Source organism: Seriola lalandi, unplaced genomic scaffold (genome assembly GCF_002814215.2).
Source record: "Seriola lalandi dorsalis isolate HSWRI2012SDOR001 ecotype SW California unplaced genomic scaffold, Sedor1 jcf7180002054286, whole genome shotgun sequence".
NCBI classification, from domain to species: Eukaryota; Metazoa; Chordata; class Actinopteri; order Carangiformes; family Carangidae; genus Seriola; species Seriola lalandi.
Window position 1 is genome coordinate 436891 of NW_019524839.1, and position 6337 is coordinate 443227.

The following is a 6337-nucleotide window of genomic DNA, read 5'->3' on the forward strand; positions in this document are numbered from 1 at the left end:
TTGATGGAGAAATAGCATCACTGACTGTTTATCTTGTCGAGCCAGGTTCTAATATTTGTATAACAATAGTGGATTGAAATTTCTTTTGCTTTTAAAATTTGTTTTACATTTGGATGGAAACCCACCTAATAGGAAAAACGTAGGGTTACTATAATTTATAGGTATAATATAATTTGCTGTAGTCAGAGATGAAAATGACTGAAAGCTTCAGTTAGGTTATGTGTGGGTATGTGCTGTTAGGGATGGGGGTGGCGCTAAGCTGTATCCTGTGAGTCCAGGGTATTGGATCGTTGTTGATGTGTTTTTGCCCTGAATGATAATTCTGCCTGTTGGAAAGACTAGGGGGTTGTTGTGCAACATCTTGGCACTCAGCTCTTCCTCCTTTTCGTGCCATCTTCTTCCCTCTCTCTCTCTCTCTCTCGCTCTCTCTCTCTCTTTCTGTCCTCGCTCCTCTTTCTCCCTCCAGCCACCCTCCTTCAATCCTTCGCTCTCTCTGAGACTATAGATGTGCCTTAACAACACAAAGAGATAGTGTTCAATCAGGATGGGAAGAGTGAGAGAGAGCTCATCTGCTCAGTCAGACTCCCATTACGTATTGATCTGGACTCTGTGTAGGGCAGCAAGGGCGCCTTTATGTTTGTATCTATATAAATGAAAGAGAGGGAAACAACAGGAGAAACTTGTTGGCCTCGGTCTGCGGATCTGATTCCTTTTCTGTGATAAACAAGGTTGGTTGGGGGGATGGTTGTCAAGTAAAGGCAGAAAACTAGGCAGCTGATATAGCAGCCTGCTTGTGAAATCTCTCTGTGTAGATGTGTATAGACTATAAGCCCATTGATCTGGAGGGAGAATTAATTTGCTCTGGCAGTAATGCAGGAGGGAGCTAACTTCATGTTGTTAGCCAATGTCAGATCCAAGCTATGTTCAATTAAGCCCGCTAACAAAGGCAGAGTGCTGCACTTACAACTGCCCCACATAATCTGATCCATGGGACATACTTATAGTATTTTTGTAATTTATGGCCTTTCTTTGTGCAGGTGTGCTCTGATCAGTAATTTATGTCTGATTTTATTATATCGATCTGAACATCAATTAAAAGGGCTCTGTGTTACACAAAGAAATATTGCTGCACATGGTGTAATCTTTTTACCGTTATTACAGCATCCTGCTCATTCAGCCAAACTATTTGCCTGAGGTTAGGTCTACACTGCAGGCTGTTTATGTGTGTTTATGTATTCGTGCATCGGGGGCTTTCCCAGGCTCAAGGTTTTGCAGGTGATGAGGGTCCTGTCGGCTTCGGTGCGCATGTTCTCATCACCCCTCGAGGGTAGGGTGTGTGTGTTTCAGGGTGCGTGACTGGTAAGATGTGATTTCCCAATGACAAAGCATCATAATAGCAGGCTAGACTTTAGTCATAAAGCAATTGGGATAATCCTCTGGTTTACCAACAAGCTCTCAGAACACCCACACTGTAAAGGCCCTGAGTCAGGCTTCAGAAGGGGGGCGGAAAGAGAGCGGAAAGACACAAAAAGGAGAAAGAGAAGAGGAGAAATAATGTTGTTTATTCGACCTAGATAAAGCAGGTTGAGGGTTACATACAGCAGCTATCAGATGGACACTGTTGTGATAATCCCTAACCTGAACTTGTGATACCCTTGCAACAAGAGTTTATTCTCAGGTGGTTACAGTCTCAGTAAGTGAATGTGCGCTTGATAGGCTTGCTGCTACTTGCCCCACTCACCCAGCCCTTCACCAAAACACACTTTTTACTCACATATACACATACACATACACATACGCATACACATACACATACACATACACACACGGCCTGGTGAGCAGATGAAATGTGACAGATTTCATCTTGCAGGTGCTGGAGCAGGGTCTGTGCATCTTAAAGAACCACATCGGACAGATATTCATCTCTCTCTCTCCTCCTACTCTTAACACTGGTTCCTATCTGTGTCCCTCGACTCTTCCTCTCAGATGGGCCTGTATCTATGTTTTGATGCTAGGCAATTCAACACTGAATGACATATAACTAGATTCACTACCATGTCACTCTGATTTCCACACTTATTAACAAGCCAAACATGGCACAAGCCCCTCTGTGGCCTCAGCACTCCATATGCTACTCACTGATTTTGTTGCTTAGCTCTGACTCAAGTTTAGGTAATGAAGCTCAAAAGCTTATTGTCCGACATATTTTCTAGCTGAGGGTGGTATCTTTGACGTTAAGGCCTGCCATATATAATACAATGTTTTGGCAAAATGTTTCTTGAGTAACGTTCAACAATCACAAACTGTTAGATTCTCTGTTACCTCACCTGTCCCAGTCTGCCAGAGAAGGGCAGTGAATATAATGAAAAATTGGTGAATTTAACATTTGATTTTTTTTTTTCTTTTGCCTAATGTAAGTCAATGCTATGTGACTGAATCATGGACTAACCAATGGAGTATCGAGGTCATCAATGGGTATAAACTGGCACAGCTTCAGAACCTGACTCCTTGGTATTATTCTGAATGGATGATGGAACAGTCGAAATTGTGAAATGTGACTTTAAGACATGCTGTTGCCTAGATACGAGAGGAGTAGCGTCATCAGACCGCGCTTCTGTTTTCCTTATGTTTCAGCGGCGCACCTTGATAATGAATGAGTGAATGCCTGTTAATGAGCTCCTTAATTGTTGTCGCACTTCAACTCAAGAGTATGGTTTAGGTTACGTGTGTCTTTTGTTTTGTTCATCTATGATAAGATACAGCCGTCCAACCGGGCATGGTAAGGTTGAAGTGTCGTTATTAAAGTTATTATATTATATAAGTTAGTAAACGACGAGCATCGTGGAAGTTCCAGCGCTTGTATGGACGTGAGTTTTCTATCTTTTTCTCTTTCCTCCACGCTCGCCGAACTGCTTCAACCAAAATACACAACCAAACTGTTGCAATGTGTTGACCTTAAGTAACACAACACTGTAGCTGCCTAGATAACTAGCAAATTAGCCTACTTGTTAACATGTCAACATTGGACTCATACAGTCTATGATTGGACTGCTGCCTAGCTTAATATCACAATGCTAGTGATTACAGGCAGCGATTTCACCCTGTCCTGTCAACGGGATATGTTCATAAATAAAAATAGCTTTTGTCACTTCACTGTTGTGAAATGGGCAAGCTTATGAATCCATGTTGAGCTTGGAAGGGCAATAAAATAGCCTACCTAGTCTTGTTACAATTAATTCTTTATATCCGGTTTGATGTGTTTATTTAGCAGAAGGACAATTTTATGTTAAGGAAGTCACACATTACTCCAGAGGCATGTGTTACTGCTGATCATGGTACAGACTCTAGCAGACTGTTTTTAATTGCCTTTCCTATCACTTCAGTGTGTGAGTAACTTGCAATGGTATCCATCGGATTACATTATACAGGTGTGACTTACTTGAAATAATAACAGGCCTGTCTAGTGCTGGGGAGAAATTACCAAGCTCTTATAGTGCACAAGTTGTTAGTTTGAGGAAACTGTTTGAACCGCAAGAAAACAAAGGACAAAAAGTGGTGAGTGATGAGTAATAACTTGACATCACTGCATAATATAATACATTGTCTTTGTGGACTCAGTGTAACTATGTGTCCCATTCCATATTCCTCCTTAACAATGATGCCCCATGATAAAACACAGGTGGCAATGCAGATGTTGTCTTGAAACAAGGTTGTCATGTCATTGTCTGGAAGTTATCTGGAAACACAACAGATATTCACTGCAGGGAAATCTTAGCAGCCATTATATAATATACCAATAAATTAAAATCTCTATAGCCCACTTCTCTCCCTCCTTCCATCTCTCCCACTGTCTCCCTCTGTGGTGTCAATGCAGTTGATTGTGGAGCTTGGCTGAAACTCAGTAAACGGAGAACTGGGAAAAGTCCCTCTAAGTGCCATGTTTTTTTCTCTCTCATTAAGCGGTTTTGTTTATCCACCATCCAAATATCTGTATCTATTCATAAACGCCTGGGGAATACTAGTCCCTTCCTGACTGTACCATTTGAAGCGTCCGTTTCTCTTCTGTGGTTTTACTTTTTAAGTCACTTTTTTCCAAGAAATGTGTGCCATTAATCAGATGTCAATGTAAGGCTGCTTGGCACATGGATTGGATTTTGATGGCTGTTCCTGACAGTGTTGGCTGTACTGCAAAAGCGTTACAACTTCTTTCATTCCAACACCGTGAAAATTTTAGCTTCTTCCCTGTCATTTAGGACACTCTGTCAGATTTTAATGCTTCAGAGAGCGAGAGAGCACATGTACTCACCAAAGCCCACAAAGAAACCATCTAAGCACCTTTCCATGACTGAGGCTTGTAAATGTAATTGCTGGTTTCACCTCTAGGCTTTTAAGAAAAGATGACAGGAAGGAGTATAGATGGATGATTTTCAGTCTAATCACCATCCTTAAATTTCTAAAGAGATGCTGCAGAGGAAGCTAAAAAGCAGAGAAATGGACTAAAGTACTCTCCCTGTATTAGTGTGTGCTGGGTGTGTGTCTTTGTGCAATTTTTTTTTGTGTTTCTGTATTTTCTGTTGCAGTTTTAAAATACATGTTAATCTGTACTTTTAACTTCAGCAATTTACTTTCATCTTCCTGCATCTAGATGAGTGACCTTGCTGTGTTCTACTTAAATTTAACTAAGAGATATGGGTTTTTTTGTTTAGAATTTGGTTCCTCTGTCCCTTGAGAAGTGGAATTAACACACACACAAGCACACAGACACACTCAAACACGTCCGTATGACAACAAGCACATGCTTTTTGTCCGAGAACAGTCGGTGCTAGTAATGAGACTAAGTGTGGCCAGGCGGATTGGACAAATGAATGAAACAGCTACAGAATCACTGGCTGTGTTTGATTTGCCTCCACTAATTCAAAGAGACCATCTGATAAATTGAGAGGATGGGATGTACATCAGAATAGCAAGAGGTGCTTCTTTGTTGTTCCCCATTCCCAACCAAATCACACCCCAAGCCCTGTTAGAACACCCAGAGGGGAGAATGTTCCCCTTGTGTGTGTGTGTGTGTGTGTGTGTGTGTGTGTGTGTGTGTGTGTGTGTGTGAGAGAGAGAGAGAGAGACAGAGCTGGGTTGCTAGGAGGTGTGAGTTTTCAGGAGGTCCTGTTGAAAGCAAATGAAGGAGCACTTGTGTCAACATTCTGACGGCGGCGATGAGCCACAAAGCCTCCAGGCCGAACATCCAAAGGGCTGCATCACCTCCCTGCAAAAGAGCAGGAGCTGCAGTCCTGCACTTTGTGTGCAGATCAGTGAGATGAAAATCGTTTTCCTTTCAGTCTTGTTGCTTGACTTTAAATGTTTGCATGGTCATTGACTTAGGCTTCTGCAGGAAGTTAGCACTCGTGTCACTATATATCATGGTCAAAAGTTGTTTGTGATATTTTTAAAGATTATTTTTTGGACATTTTGCTTTATTTGATACTAAACAATGAAGAGGCATACAGGAAATGTGGGGGAGGGATGGGGGTGTGTGTGTTTGTGTGTGTGTGTGTGTGTGTGTGTGTAACATACAACAAAGGTCCCCAACTGGATTCATACTGGAGATATTGCTGTTATGTGGTATGCTAAGCCACTGTGACATCCCGTGTTTGTGAAGCAATTTGGACAGATGCATATGCATTCATGTTTTAACACCAAATCCTATTTTCGTGTTGTGTTTTTCTCCATGTTTGTGCTCTGGTGATTGTACTGTATGTGCATGATTGTCTTTTTGAGAAGGGAGTGAGTGGTCATTCCTCAGCGGGAACTTTCATTATTTTCCATTCTGCTAATCGGAATCACATGAAAAGTGATTATCTTTCATCCAACCATCACTCTTTTATTCTTTGTTGTTGACAGCTAATCTTATCACAGCCCCATCTGTGCATAACATCATGCACTGGAGTTTATGCTGCATGCATCTAAATGTAGTTTGCAAGTGTGTGTGTGTGTGTGTGTGTGTGTGTGTGTGTGTGTGTGTGTTTCTCCACAGCTCATTGGTGGCTTAGATCTTATGCCCTGAGCAGTAGTTAGTCCAGATGTTTAGTCTCTACAGGAACATACTACTTTGGAAACTTTCCCACATGCTATCTGGTGTGGTTGACTCTGCACTGGCCTCAAACTTCAAAACAACCCAGTTCTAAAAATAGTCCGAAGCTCTTAATCATTCTGCAGACTCTGATAGTCGGCTCACACAGCTCAGCTAGGCCACATACAGTTTTACCAACATCCCAGTCATGCTGTAAGTACTGAAAACTTGGCTTTTAGGATGGCTTCACAAGGCACTAAAATCAGATTCAGC